The following is a 14,945-nucleotide window of genomic DNA, read 5'->3' as shown; positions in this document are numbered from 1 at the left end:
AAAACTCTAAAAATGTTAGAACAAACATACAAACGAGCAAACTATGGCTGGCTTAGCGTTCCCATAGAATTGAAAGAAAATATGCCAACAATACCGAAGCTGAGGGAAGCCTCTTATCAAAAGCTGATGTATTCAGATCAAAATAAACGTAAAAAGAGGGTCTCGCATTCAAAATAACACAGTCTGGAAATAGGGATACGCACACCAAAGAAAACCATTACTTAGCGCACTTTAGTTGCAGTGGTCTATTCCTGATGAAAAACTGAAAATCATGCTCATTTACGTAGTCTATCAAATAATGAGCGGCTCCTGAGTTGTTTTTGATTTTTTGCTGACAAATATCAAAAACTACACAATATAGACGAGATGCGTTCAATACAATCGTTCATTTTTTACTAGCTTTAAGGAAGTCTGGCCAAACTTGCGATAACTTATTTAATGATCATCCCACTATCAGAAAAAACTAACTCATCAAATAACGATTTCAATTTCTCAGACACATTTTGTAGGTGAAGTTTATACAATAGTTGCGCAAACAAAATCCTTGATCATTTTTTGATACACGACAAACCACAAAATTTTTAGAAGAAGTTTGCTTATATTAATCCTACTCTACTAAAATAAAAAATCTTTATCTAAATTCACTTCATCAAATACTTTTTCGATTATGCACGAAACAAAGAACAACAAAATTTAAACATACCTTCAAGTTTTTGGAATAGAGCATTGGAGACCAGCACACTTCGTGATAAACAATTTGCAGTAGGTATTTTTTGAAAAGGTTGGTTAATTTCTCACCTCAGGAACGCTTCAAAAATCACGATTAATTAGATGTCTGTTCCTTAAAACCAAATAGGGTTGCAACAATGAAACAAAAAATGAAAGATAAAGCAGATGTTCAAAAAAATGCGCTCTGGCCATCCTTTTCTGATAATTCTACCAGGATGCTCGTATTAGAGTAAATCAGCGCTGAATCAGCATAGAGACATTCTGTTTCTTAGGATGGCCAGTACTCTGTTCATGTCCCAATTTGCACAGGCCAGTCTTGATTTTTGAGTAAAATTTTTTGCATGAAAATTGATATGCTCAGCTTAACTCCAGCCAACAACGTCTGATTTATATGCAATTCGAGCTTCTGCGTGCATAATTGCCTACAAAATAGCTTAGATATAAATAGTGTGTATTCTACTATAGTAGTTACCAGTTAAAAGCAACAAAAGTACGACATTACTCTGCTCAGACTTAATTATAGGGTGTGAGTAATTTTCAGACTGTACAGGATAAGTTCAGTCTGGGCTAACTCAATTACCTCAATATAATCATAATGAAGAAGAACTGCACATAAAGAAACTTAAAATATTGTGGAAACTCATTTTTCTAGAACTGAGTTAAGTGTCTACACTTGAAAAGTGCTGTTTAAGCCCTGAAATGCTCTGAGACTCAATTCCGGGTAAAAAAAAACAATATTTTTCAATAACTCTTTGTGTTTATATGAGAAATAATTGTTGTGTTTATTCACCTCTGATCTAATCTTTTTGAATTAGAAAAACACTGCTATCAAAACAATTTGCTATATCAAATATGGAACTTAAAGGCTGTTTCTGTTTTTTTGTCTGCTAGTAGCCAAGAAGCTTGAAAACGAGATTGTTCCAACGTTTTTCTTCATAATCTCATGTTTTGTCTTATTGTTAAAACTGCCTAGAGAAAGATCAAAGTTCGAAAGATCTATAATAGAGTGCATTATTTCTTAAAGTAAGTGCGCACCAAAAAGGTCTAGAACGTACGAAATCTGAAATCTGGACATCAAGACACTCTTTAAAGTTTGTCTGACGCTCAAAAGTATGGACATGAACGCACGATGGTCTGGACACATGCGATATTGAACGCAGGAAGAGTTCACTAAAAAGATTTCACTCACGATTATCTAACCTTGAGAACCCTCCGTTTGAGATCATCTGGACATTGCCATTTTCTGTCTAGGAAGGTCTGGACATACACTACTTTCAGTCAGAAATTCAGCCTATCACAAATTGTCAAAATCTTTCAGACTTGATCTTTTTGCTGTTTGATAGTTATGAAAAAATTGCGTCAGAGTTAACTTCGTGCTCAACTAGTTATTTTTTCTCGATATATATTTTTGAATAGATAGAATTAATATATTATAATCAGATGAGTAGCATGATGCTCTCCATTTTTTAATTGCGCAAAAGCAACTAAGAAAAAATAGTAGCCGGATATAAATTTTACATTAAAATACGAAATACAATTAACTTAACGAATTCTGGCTTTTTTTCACTGTGCTGCATTTTTGATGCGAGTCTTTGAAGTGCACTGTACATAATTCATATTTATGTCTGAGGCAGCAGTTTATGATGTTGTAACTACTAATATCATATATTTACATAATGTATGAAAATATCGGTGTTGGGCTATAAAAAGTGAAGTAAGAACGTAATGGTATGAAAAGATAGCATCTGTTTGTTTGTCTCACCTTGAAAGGAAGCAGTTAAAGACACACACACACTATCAATATGCGTTGCTTCTATTCGTGTGTGTGTGTGCGTGTGTGTTTGTGTAGTTTAAGAAGAAAAGTAGTTTTGAGTAAGCTGTTATTGACTTGGTTGAGTGACTGTATGGCTGAGATGAGAGAGAGAGAGAGAGAATGAAAGTAAAAAGATTTCGTGGAGGATTAAATATAGATGGCAAATGCCAAATCACTAAAACACACCATCATACACTCTATCAAAGTCACACGTACACACATGCAACACACACAAACACACACAAGACACACACACACACACATACATACACAAACACACATACACACACATACACACACACAAACACACACACACACACACACACACACACACACTCACATACACACAGAGGCAAGGAGCATAAATAGAAGTACATTTATACGTACAGAGAGCGTGAGGATCTCGTGTGATTGAATAAGGAAGGAAGTATTTGAATTTGGGTGATGTGTGAGAGAGGGGGGGGGGAGCGATAAATCTAAAAATGTCAAAGGGACTGCTGCATTCCTAATGAGAGGGCCTGTCTCTCTATCTATCTATCTCTACCAACACACGCACATAAACCCTACATCAAATACCAACCCCCACCCCACCCCCCGCAGTCCTTGTCCCCGAGAAAAAACCACGCGGGGAGGGACTAAATTCAGGATTACCGGTATTGAAGATTGGTACTCTTACCAAGATGTCGTTGGTTTTTGTCATCGTCAATTTTGTGAGAAAACTGAGGTATGATTAGGTAGTTAACGTTAAGGAATTATAAATCTTGATGTTACGGGTTATAACTAAAAGGGTAGTAGTAGTTAGGAAACAATTAATCTTGCACAATAACGCAAAGCAGCAGCAGTAGCAGTAAGGAATTTAAGGAATTGCGCCGGCGCATAATCAATGTTTAAGCATAAGCGAAGAGGAGGAATTTAGAATTCAAGTGATTATTTCATCCCAAGCAAGATTGTATATGTTTGACTATGGAAGCACAATTGCATAGTGGGGTGGTGGTGGTGGCTTTTGAAGGGGACGATGGTGGCACAGTACTCTTGTGGGGAGGGGGGGGGGGTAAAAGGGGGCTGGGACAGAAGGGGGGAACTGTAAGAAAGACTATAGCGAGGGAAACGCTGATTAAATTACCTTTTACCTTTTGTACCTCAGTATGGTTGGATGGTCGTTAGATACTACCACTAATACTACTACTCTTACTACTACTACTTCTACTACTACTACCACACACAACTCTTCACTGACTGAGCTAATATTCTTGAGACTATGATTATTTCATTATGAATCCATTTTATATTTTTAAAAATCCATACAATCCCTACACAACCATACATCCATACATACATCCATACATGCCATTATGGCAATATGCTGGCTGGCTTGGCTGGCTGGCTGATTTAGCAGTGACTGGTCTGTCCGTGGTTGGTTGCATACTTGCCTGCTTGCTTTTTGGCAAACAATAATGAAGCAATTGCATCTATAATGCAACCTACTTCTCCCATTTCTCATCCCACAATGACATGACTTACAAATAAACAATGTTAGTGTGTCTATACAGTCATAAAGACGCCTCTTTGATCCTATTGGACAGATACAACACAATATGTTACTACTATATGCTCAATCAATGACTGAATATGAGAGAAAAAAGAAGGAGAAAGACTTCAAAACCCTTCTAATTGTATTCTTTTTCAAAGAGCATACTATGGGTGAATGGTTCAAGAGGCTGGTACTCAAGGAACACGATATCTTGAAACCTCTATCGCATCCATTTAATCAGAGTCCTCTAGACTTTTCCAGGTTTTGAGGTCAAAGAAGTTCAAGTTTAATCTGGCTGAATGTGGTTTGTTACTCAACCAATGAAATCAAATTGAGGTCAGAAAAATGAAGAGCTACCTAAATGTTTTTACAAAATTGACGAACATTACAGAATAGCGCTAAAAGCGGTGAATTTTCAACAGTTTGGTTCATAGTATTTGATTAGGGCACTGAATGCATATATATTTGACACTGGTGTTCGTCTAATTTAGTCAACTTTTTCCACCATCATCAAAAAATTAATAACAAATTGAAATCGAGAAAACTTGATTTGAAACGTAATTTCGTTCAATATTAATTCATTTTTCTATCTTACAAATCAATCAAAAACATTGTCAGTAGGTGCCCGAACATAAGGGGTAAACAAAGATAAATCACTAAAATCACGAGTCTTTCTCGTTATAGCCCCCCACCCCCCCCCCCCCAATCATGGCAAATATACCACAATGGGGAGAGGCTATAATGGGAAAGACCCAAAATCACTCTATTTGTGACTTTCCCTTGATTTAAGTACGCACGTGCATATTAAACTTTTTTTATTAAGTATGGAAAAATGTGATTATGCAATTGAATTTTAAAAAATAATACACTTACTGAAAAAAAATTACTTTTTCCATTACACTGTTTGTGTTCGGGTACCCTAAGACTTTTTACATGTCCTCAATGAATAAACCGCCAGTACGTTATGAGCCCCCATATACAGAGCACGTGCCATTACATAAAAAATCATTATGTGAAAATATGGCACGTGCGTCGGGGTGTCGCAAATAATATGCGCCCACAAAACTGGAGGGGGGAAACGGAAAAGATCCATATATATATATATATATATATATATATATATATATATATATATATATATATATATATATATATATATATATATATATATATATAAATTTCTTTCTCAAAATTTGATATTTCTTCTTCGTCTGTTTCTCAAATTCACTGGAAAATTTGTGGCTAAAAAGCCCGTGAAAAAGTTACAAATCCGAATTTAAATAATCTCAAAACTCCAACTTCAATAATTCGACAATGAAAACTATGTCTAATCCAGAAACTTGAAACAGCTTGTGTTCAACGAACAAAAAACTAGTAGTGCTGTTCTTGTACTGTTCTAAAGCTCAACCGAGGTTATTCCAAACACAGCAAACAATCGGCCTCTTCCGGACAAAATCAACGCTGTAAAATAACTTGCCAAAAACAACTTTTTCTCGAAATTGAAAAAAAAAACATTATAATCAATTGGAAATTTAGCGAATTTGCAAGAATCTCACTAGCGATCTATCAAAAAAATCAACTCAATTTAACTATGTAGAAACAGCTGACAAAAAATGAAAACAATGCACAGAAAAATGTATGCTCGTATATATTTGTTGACCTTCATTGAATGTAATGAAGTTTAGAATTATTTTTGTCAAACTCAAGGTTTTCGTACAAAGCGTTGTGTCGTTTGTTGACACGAGTACCTCATTAATATATTTCTTTATCTGCTCCGCAAACTATTCATTGCAAATTGAACACTAAGGTTACACTTTCGGCATTCTTGACCAAATGTTGGGCGATGAATTTTGTTGTGATTGTTGAACAAAAGACCAGAGTTTTGGCTTCTTTACTTGTTAAGTTTTGACTATTTTGAAAACTGTCGTGTAGCGCTCTCTGTTCAATATCGACATGTAACCCGAGGTTGGCGTAACCAGCATAGCAGTTTCAATCGTACTTCGATCTCCTCGATATTGATCAAGATTGGTCAGGAACTGTCCTTCTGACCCACTAATTTTTAAGTTATATCTCCGACCATGATGTCCGTCTCAACAACCCTTTGAAATTTGCCCATTTGTTTTTTGGTATATTTCTTGTTCTCCTCTCCTGTTCAAACGATGGATCAAGATTTAAGATGTGTTTCCCATAAAATTTTGTTTTTGTTGATACTTTTTTGATCTTGTTGCTGTTGCTTATGATGTTGTTGTTGGTGTTTTTGATGATATCGTTGATTTTGATGCGGCTGTACTTTCATTGATGCTATCGTTATTGAAACTTGTGTTGTTTTTGGCATGTCCAACGCCAACAAATATCTGATAACAAATTTTTACAGAGCAAACTGTTTCGACACGTAATTTTTTTTCAATTTTATTTATTTTTTTACCTAAAAAAATCTAAAATATTCTCAATAGGTTCCAATCTTCGAACACTGCCAGCATGAAGATCAAGGACTAAGATCAAAAATGTTGACTGCATTACTGACCGTCCTTTGGTTTATGATTGCGGATGCTTTTTAAACATATTTATAAGTGTGAATTAAATATAAATTGAACATCTATGTTGTTAGTTTTTTCGCTCCTATTTTTATTATTGTTGTAATGTAACTACCAAGTTGTTGCTGATGCCATTGTTTTTTGTTATTGTTCTTCATTTTGTTGCAAGTTTCGTGTTGTCATTTCTCAGTGTTGGCTTTTTTGTTGTTTTTGTGTCGATTGCTGCTGCTATTTTTTGTTCCTTTTGCAGCTGTGCTGATAAGTTCTTTAAGTTTTGGTTGTTTTGCTCTTGCTGCTTTGATATTGTTGATGTTTTCCTGTTATTATCAATGCTGCTTCTTTTTATCTATTTGTAATTGATAATGAAGTTGTTGTTGTTGTTGTTGTTGTTGTTGTTGTTGTTGTTGTTGTTGTTGCTGTTGTGGTTATTGTTGTTGTTGTTGTTATTGTTGTTGTTTTTGTTGATGCTGTTGTTGTTGTTGCTGTTGTTGTCGTGGATTTTCTTTGTTTTTACCATGCTTCTCTTGTTGATGAAAGTTCTGTTTTGGTGCTGCTGTTGTTGTGGTTGTTTTCGTTTTTGCTGCTTTTGCTATGGTCGATGTTGTTTTTTTTGCGGCCAATGTTTTTTTAAACTCTTTTCAGGCTGTTTCTGTTTTGGTTGCAGTTATTGTTTCTGTTTTTGTTTTTTTCCTGCTCTTTTTAGTGATGATGTTGTTTTCGGTACTGTTGTTGTTGCTGGTGGTGCTTCTGTTGATGTTTTTGTTGTTGTTGACATTTTGGAGGTTTTTTGCTGCTGCTTTTGTTCTATTTGTAATTTTTGCTGCTGTTTTTAGTGATGATGTTGTTGTTGTCGATGCTGTTGTTGTTGTTGGTGATGCTGTTGTTGATTTTTTTTGCAGTTACTACTGTTTTTGTTGTTTTTTATGGCTGCAGTTGTTTTTGTAATTAGAGTTCAAGAAGCTCCTTCTATTGTCATCTTTTTCTTATTTTTTGTTGCTCTTGCTGTTGCATTTTTTTGTTGCTGTTGTTGTTGTTGCTTTCGTTGTTTTTGTTGGTGAAGTTGATGTTGTTGTTGGTTTTTTGTTTTTGCTCCTGTGTAATTTGTTGTTGCTGCTCTTGTTGTTGAGTCGGTGGTTAAAGATTAGTCTGATTTTTGTTTTTTCTTCTTATAGGTCTTGTTGGTTCTATAGTTAATATCTTTGGCTTTGCTGCTAGTAAACTTTTGTTGCTTTTGTTGGTTATTTTTGTTGCTTGCTTTGTTGTTGTCAAGTTGTTGTTGTCGTTCTGGTCGATGCTGTGTTGTTGTTGTTGTTGTTGTTGTTGTTGTTGTTGCTGTTGTTGTTGTTGTTGTTGTTGTTGTTGTTGTTTTTGTTGTGTATTTTCATTGTTCTTCCTCTTGTTTTTGTTGCTGATAAAAGTTTTGTTTTTGGTGCTACTGTTGTTGTGGTTCTTGTGTTTTTCATTTTCGTTGCTTTTAATTTGTCGTTTTTTCTATCGCTTTAATGTTTTTTAACCCTTCTAAAGCTCTTTTTGTGTTTGTTGCAGTTATAGTTGTTGTTAGTGTTGATAGTGTTGATGCTGCTGCTACTTCTTTTGTTATTGTTTTTCTTAGATGTTTACTGTTTTGAGTTGTCGGATTTTTTATTATTTCTATTACTGTTGTTGTTGCTCTAGGCTCTTGTTGTTGGCAGTGTTATTGTTGTTAATGTTGATGTTGCCGCTGCTGTTGTGGCTGCATTTGTTAATGTCCTTATTCTTTTAGTTCTTTTGTTCTTGTTCTTATTGTTGTTGCAGTTGTTGAAGCTTTGCTGTTGTTGCCACTGCTTATATGAGTGTGCTTCTTGTATTGTTTTTTGAAGTGTTTGTTTTTGCTGCTGAATTTTTGCAAACTTTGTTTAAGCTGCATTAGCTGACGTAGCGTTGCTGATTATAATTTTTCCGCTGTTTTTGCTGCTATTTTGTGGTTGTTATTGTTTTTTGTAGTTGTTACTGTTGCTTTTTTTCGTTTTTGCTGTTGGTGGTGGTTTTGCAGTTGTTGTTTCTTTGAGTTTGTTTGTTGTTTTTTTATGATGCTGCTGTTGTTTTTGTTGTTTTGTTGCTGTAAATCTGTCGTTGTTGTTTATAATTTTACTTCTGTTGTTTATACTTTTTTGGTAGTTTTTTTGTCGCTGCTGCAGTGGCTGTGGTTGTCGATATTGTTGTTTTTGTTATTGTGATTGTTTTTGTTGTTGTTTCGTTTGCTTTTGTTGTTGCTGTTGTTGTTGCCAATGTTCATGCAGCTTCTTCTGCTGCTTTAATTGTTCTTTTTGTTCGGTTGTTGTTGCTGCTATGAAATTTTTTTGTTGCTACTGTTGTTGTTGCTTTTGTTGTTGTTGTTGCTGTAGTTGTCGTTGTCATTGCATTTTAAACGTTTATCCTCTTGCTTCTGTTGTTGCTGTTGCTGCTATTGTTGTTGTTGTATTAAATTTTTGTGTTTTTCGTTTTGCTGTTGTTGTTGTTTTAATCAATAGTATTTTTATTTTTGATACTGTAAAACTTTCCTGTTTTCTTGGTTGACGTTGATTTTCAATAATTCGACTCTCGTTTTTGTTGTTGGTAAAACCTCTATATCTGAGGCCGACCGATGTTGTTGTTGTTGTTGTTGTTGTTATTGTTGTTGTTGTTGTTATTGTTGTTGTTGTTGTTGTTGTTGTTGTTGTTGTTGTGGTTCTCTACTTCGCTGTTTTCGCTCTCGATATTGTTGTTTCTACTGCTTTTGTCTTTTGTTAGCTTCCTTAATATTGTTGCTGTTTTTGTTCCGTTATTGTTGCTTTTGTTCATTCGTCTGTTGCTGCTGCTTCAAATATTCAAATTTCTGCTATTTGTTTGTTGTTTGCAATTAGTAGAATTTTTTTGAAATTGTTGTTGTTGCTTTTGTTGTTTTTGTTCTTTTTAACGTTGATGCAGTTGTTGTTGTCGACGCTTTTTTATGGTTTTTGCTTTTGTCTCTGTTGTTGTTAGAGTTTTCATTTTGTCGCTGCTGTTGCAATTGTTTTTCGTTTTTTTGTTTTTGCTGTTGTTTCTACTGCTGCTTTTTTTCTGTTGAAAATTCTTATTGTGTATGTTGTGGTTGTTGTTAGTGTTTGAACAGTTGCTTCTGTTATTATTGTTTTGTTATTCGTTTGTCTTTTGTTGCTGTTGGATTTTGTTACTGCTTCTTCTTCCTTTGTTGCCGTCTTTGGTTTGGTTTTTGCTGGTGCTGTTACTGATGTTGCTGCAAGTGATGATGTCTTTTCTTTTTCATTGTTTCTGCTCTTGTCTTTGTTGTTCTTCATGCTTTTGTTAATGTGCTTGTTATTAAATTTGTTTTTTTTATTTTTATTCTGATATTGTTTTTGTTTATTCTACTGCTGCTATTGCAGTTTTTATTTGTGACATATATTGTAATTTTTGTTGTTATTGTTGATATTGTTGCTGCTACTGTATTCCTTGCTGTTAATGGTGTTTTCTTTGTTGATGTTAATGTTGCCTTTGTTGTTACTTTGCTTTGAAAACGATATTAAAGCAGCTAAAAATTAACAGCCTAAGAAAAAACAACAAAACAAGAGAATTTGTGATGTTGTGGTTGTGCTTTTTGATGTTATATTGTTATATTTTTTGCAGTTTTTTATTGCTGTTGCAGTGCTGTTGAAATTGTTTTTGTAATTTAGTTGATGCTGCTGCTTTCGCAATTTTTTGTTGCTCTTAATGTGGTTGCTGCTTTTGTTGTTGTTGCTGTTGCTGTTGCAGTTAGTAATGCTGTTTTTTGTTGTTGTTGTTGCTCTTGTTGTTGTTTTTGTTGCTGCCACTGCTGCTGTCCTTGCAGTTGTCAATATTCTTGTTGACGATGATGATGTTGTTGTATTTTGTTGTTGTTGCTGATGCAGTTGTTAATGACGGTGCTGTGAATATTTTGTTGCTGTTGAAATTGTTGTTGTTGATGTTGTTCGAGCCGCTTTTTTTCGTTGCTGATGCTCTTCTTGTTGCTACTGCTGTTTTTATTCCTGCTGCTTTATTTCTGTTGTCGTTTTTGTTGTTGTCGATGATAATATTTTTTGTTGTAGCTGTTGTTCTTATTGTGGATTTTGTTGTTTTTGTTTCTAAATTTTATTGCTGGTGCTGGTGTTATTTATTGTGCTGTTAAGGTTGTATTTGTTGATCTTGTTGTTGTAAACGTTTTGTTGCTTTTGCTATTGTTGTTGTCGATGTTTTCAGAGTTTTTTTTGTTGCGTCTCTTGTTTTTATAGTTGATGTTGTTGTTGTTACTTTTAATAATATTGTTGTTGTTGATTTCGTTATTTCTGCTCTTGTTTTTGATTTTAATAATGCATTTGTTTTTGCGCTGCTTCTGTTGTTTTCGTAGTTGTTGCTGAATTCAATGTGGCATTTTATGTCTGTTGCTGTTGTTGTTGTTTTTTCTATTGCTATTAATGTTTCTTCAGCTGCTTTAATATTGTTGCTCTTTTTGTTGCTGCTGTTATTGTTGCTGTTTTTGTAAGTGTTGAAACTGTTGCTTTCGTTGTTATTGTCTTTTATTTGATTGATGCTGCTGCTGTTGCACTTTTTTCTGTTGCTGTAGTTGTTGTTGTTGTTGTGGTGATTGTTTTTTCAATTTCTTTATTGTTTTTTTTTGTTGCGTAAAAAGTTTTACCGTTTTATTTTCTACTGCAAAAAATGTCGTTGTTGTTGTTGATTTCCTTTACTTCGCTCTTATTTTTTGATATTAAAATACCATTTGTTTTTGCGCTGCTGCTTCCGTTATTACTGTCTTTTAATTGCTGATGATGCTGCTGTTGCCGTTTTTATTGTTGCTGTAGTTGTTGTTAATGCTGCTGTTTCAGTTGCTGTTGTTGTTTTGGTGATTGCTGTTTCAATTTCGTTATTGTCTTTTTCGTGCTGTAAAAGGTTTTAAAATTTTAATTTTTATTACAGCAATTGTTGGTGTTGTTGTTGTTGATTTCTATTAATTTTTGCTGTTGTCTTTGATATTAATAATGTCTTTTTTTGTGCTTCTGCTGTTGTTTTTCTAGTTGTTGTTGATTTCATTGTTGAATTTTCTGTCTGTTGTTGATTTTGTTGTTGTTGTTTTTGTTATTTCTGTTGCTATTAAAAGTTTTTTCAGCTGCTTAAAACTTGTCACTTTTTTGATGCTGCTACTGTTTGCCGTTTTTTTGGTACTGTTGAAGCTTCTGTTCTTGTTGCTGTATCTTTTTTTATTGTTTTTCTTTTTGTTTCTGGTTACTCTTATTGCTTTTGTTGTCTTTGTTCTTGCTTTTATTGATAATGATTGATGTGTTTAAGGTGTTGTTGTTGTTGTTTGTGTTGTTGCTGTTGTGTTCTTGGAGGTTCTGTTTACGCTGCTTTGGTTGTTTATTATGATTATGTTGCTGTCTTTTTTTTGTTGTTGTTGCCTTATTTTTTGCTGCTAATGTGATTGTGTTTTTGCTGCTTTTTGTTTTCTGCTTTTTTCTGTAATTGATGTTGATTTTGCTTTTTCTGCAGTCTGCGTTTTTGTTCCTGTTGCTGCAGTTGTTATTTTTGCTTTTTAAAGTTTGGGCTCTTCTTTTATCGCTGTAAACGTTTTTGTTTTGTAGCTGTTGTTCTTGTTGTGTTTTCTGTTGTATTCTTGTTTTGTTTGTTGTTGTGGATGCTTGTATTGCTATCAATGTTGTTCAGATTGCAATATTCTTGTAGCTAATTTTGTTGCTGTTGTTTCTGTTGCTGATGCTGTGATGGTTGTTTTTGCTTTTTCATCGTTGTTGCTGTTGTTGCTATTGCTGTTGTTTATCATGTTTTTCCTTCTGTTGTTAATGCAGTTGTTGTTGCTGCTGCTGTTTTTATAATGGATGTTGATGTATTACTTTTTGTTGTCTTTGTTTTTGTTGTTTTTGTTGCATAAATTGCTGTGTGTAATGCTGCTCATGCTGCGCTTTTTTTCGTTGCTGATGCTGTTCTTGTTGCTACTGCTGTTGTTATTCCTGCTGCTTTATTTCTGTTGTCGTTTTTGTTGTTGTCGATGATAATTTTTTTTGTTGTAGCTGTTGTTCTTATTGTGGATTTTGTTGTTTTTGTTTCTAAATTTTATTGCTGGTGCTGGTGATATTTATGGTGCTGTTAAGGCTGTATTTGTTGATCTTGTTGTTGTAAATGTTTTGTTGCTTTTGCTATTGTTGTTGTCGATGTTTTCAGAGTTTTTGTTGTTGCGTCTCTTGTTTTTGTACTTGATGTTGTTGTTGTTATTTTTGTTATTATTTTTGTTGTTGATTTCGTTATTTCTGCTCTTGTTTTTGATTTTAATAATGCATTTGTTTTTGCGCTGCTTCTGTTGTTTTCGTAGTTGTTGCTGATTTCAATGTGGCATTTTATGTCTGTTGCTGTTGATGTTGTTTTTTCTATTGCTATTAATGTTTCTTCAGCTGCTTTAATATTGTTGCTCTTTTTGTTGCTGCTGTTATTGTTGCTGTTTTTGTAAGTGTTGAAACTGCTGCTTTCGTTGTTATTGTCTTTTATTTGATTGATGCTGCTGCTGTTGCACTTTTTTCTGTTGCTGTAGTTGTTGTTGTTGTGGTGATTGTTTTCTCAATTTCGTTATTGTTTTTTTTGTTGCGTAAAAAGTTTTACTGTTTTATTTTCTACTGCAACAATTGTCGTTGTTGTTGTTGATTTCCATTATTTCGCTCTTATTTTTTGATATTAAAATAGCATTTGTTTTTGCGCTGTTGCTTCCGTTATTACTGTCTTTTAATTGCTGATGATGCTGCTGTTGCCGTTTTTCTTGTTGCTGTAGTTGTTGTTAATGCTGCTGTTTCAGTTGCTGTTGTTGTTTTGGTGATTGCTGTTTCAATTTCGTTATTGTCTTTTTCGTGATGTAAAAGGTTTTAAAGTTTTAATTTTTATTACAGCAATTGTTGGTGTTGTTGTTGTTGTTGATTTCTATTAATTTCTGCTGTTGTTTTTGATATTATTAATGCATTTTTTTGTGCTTCTGCTGTTGTTTTTCTAGTTGTTGTTGATTTCATTGTGGAATTTTCTGTCTGTTGTTGATTTTGTTGTTGTTGTTGTTTTTGTTATTTCTGTTGCTATTAAAAGTATTTTCAGCTGCTTTAAACTTGTCACTTTTTCTGATACTGCTATTGTTTGCCGTTTTTTGGTACTGTTGAAGCTTCTGATTGATTTGTTACTGTTTTATTGTTTTATGTTGCTGTTGCTGTTGTTTTTGTTGCTGCTGCTGCTTAAGTTGCCGTTGCAGTTGTCGTGATTGTTGTTTAGATTTTCGTTATTTTTCAATTTCGTGCTGTAAAAAGTGCTGGTTTGTTATTTTTTGTAGTTATTGTTGTTGCTGTTGTAGTGGTTATTGTTGCAATTATTTCGATTGTTGTTGCTATTGTTAATGTTTTGTTTTTTAGTGGGTTTTTGTTGGTCTTGTTTACAAAGATTTGTTGCTGTTGTTACTGTTCTTGTTGTGGTAGATGTCCTTGATCCGTTTTTTGCAGCTGTTGATTTCAGAGCTGTTTTTGTTTCACTGTTGACTGTTTTGCTTCTGCTGCTGTTGCTGCTGTTGCTGTTGTTGTATTGTGGTTCTTGTTGTATTCATTTCAAAGGTTTTTTTGTTGTTAGTGTTGTTAGTGTTCCTGCCACTGCAGTGTTCTTGCCGTTTTTGTTAATGTTGTTCCGGTTGATTTTGAATTAGTGAGTTTTTCTGGTTTTAATTTATAATTGTTTTTGGTCTTGTTGCTTCTGTCGTTGTTGAAGATTATTTAATGGTTATTGTTGCGTTACTGGTGCAGATAACGTTGTTACTGCCGCATTGTTTTTCTGTTGTTGTTTATGCTGTTGGGTTTCTGGTTGTAGCAGTAGTATTGGTTGTTGTTGTTGATGATGATAATGTCTTCGTTTTTTTGGTTTTTTTGGTTTTTTTGGTAGTTGTCAATGCATCTTTTTCTGCGAACACTGTTCTTGTTGCTGTATCATTTTTTATTGTTTTTCTTTTTGTTTCTGGTTACTCTTATTGCTTTTGTTGTCTTTGTTCTTGCTTTTATTGATAATGATTGATGTGTTTAAGGTGTTGTTGTTGTTGTTGTTGTTTGTGTTGTTGCTGTTGTTTTCTTGGATGTTCTGTTTACGCTGCTTTGGTTGTTTATTATGATTATGTTGCTGTTTTTTTGCTTTTGTTGTTGTTGCCTTATTTGTTGCTGCTAATGTGATTGTGTTTTTGCTGCTTTTTGTTTTCTGCTTTTTTCTGTAATTGATGTTGATTTTGCTTTTTCTGCAGTCTGCGTTGTTGTTCCTGTTGCTGCAGTTGTTGTTGTTGCTTTTTAAA

General features: G+C 34.0%; 1 protein-coding gene across 2 annotated transcripts in view; it reads right to left on the bottom strand.

Moving 5' to 3' along the window:
• Positions 1-3,426, bottom strand: part of LOC142345855 (uncharacterized) — a 66,654-nt gene extending 63,228 nt beyond the window's left edge. Inside the window, exons 1-2 of one of the 2 annotated variants that reach the window (XM_075398273.1) lie at positions 2,930-2,995; positions 2,492-2,717 (exon numbers count right to left, since the gene is read on the bottom strand). The gene's annotated coding sequence lies outside the window, so the exon portion shown is untranslated. Of the gene's footprint in view, positions 1-2,491; positions 2,718-2,929; positions 2,996-3,218 lie in introns of those variants that run through there. The other variant, XM_075398275.1, reaches the window with a different exon arrangement.
• Between the last annotated feature and the right edge of the window lie 11,519 nt (positions 3,427-14,945).

The sequence above is a fragment of the Convolutriloba macropyga genome, chromosome 9, assembly GCF_964194025.1.
Source record: "Convolutriloba macropyga chromosome 9, txConMacr16.3, whole genome shotgun sequence".
NCBI classification, from domain to species: Eukaryota; Metazoa; Xenacoelomorpha; order Acoela; family Convolutidae; genus Convolutriloba; species Convolutriloba macropyga.
The sequence above is the reverse complement of the archived record's forward strand: the minus strand, read 5'-3'. Positions and strand labels throughout refer to the sequence as shown.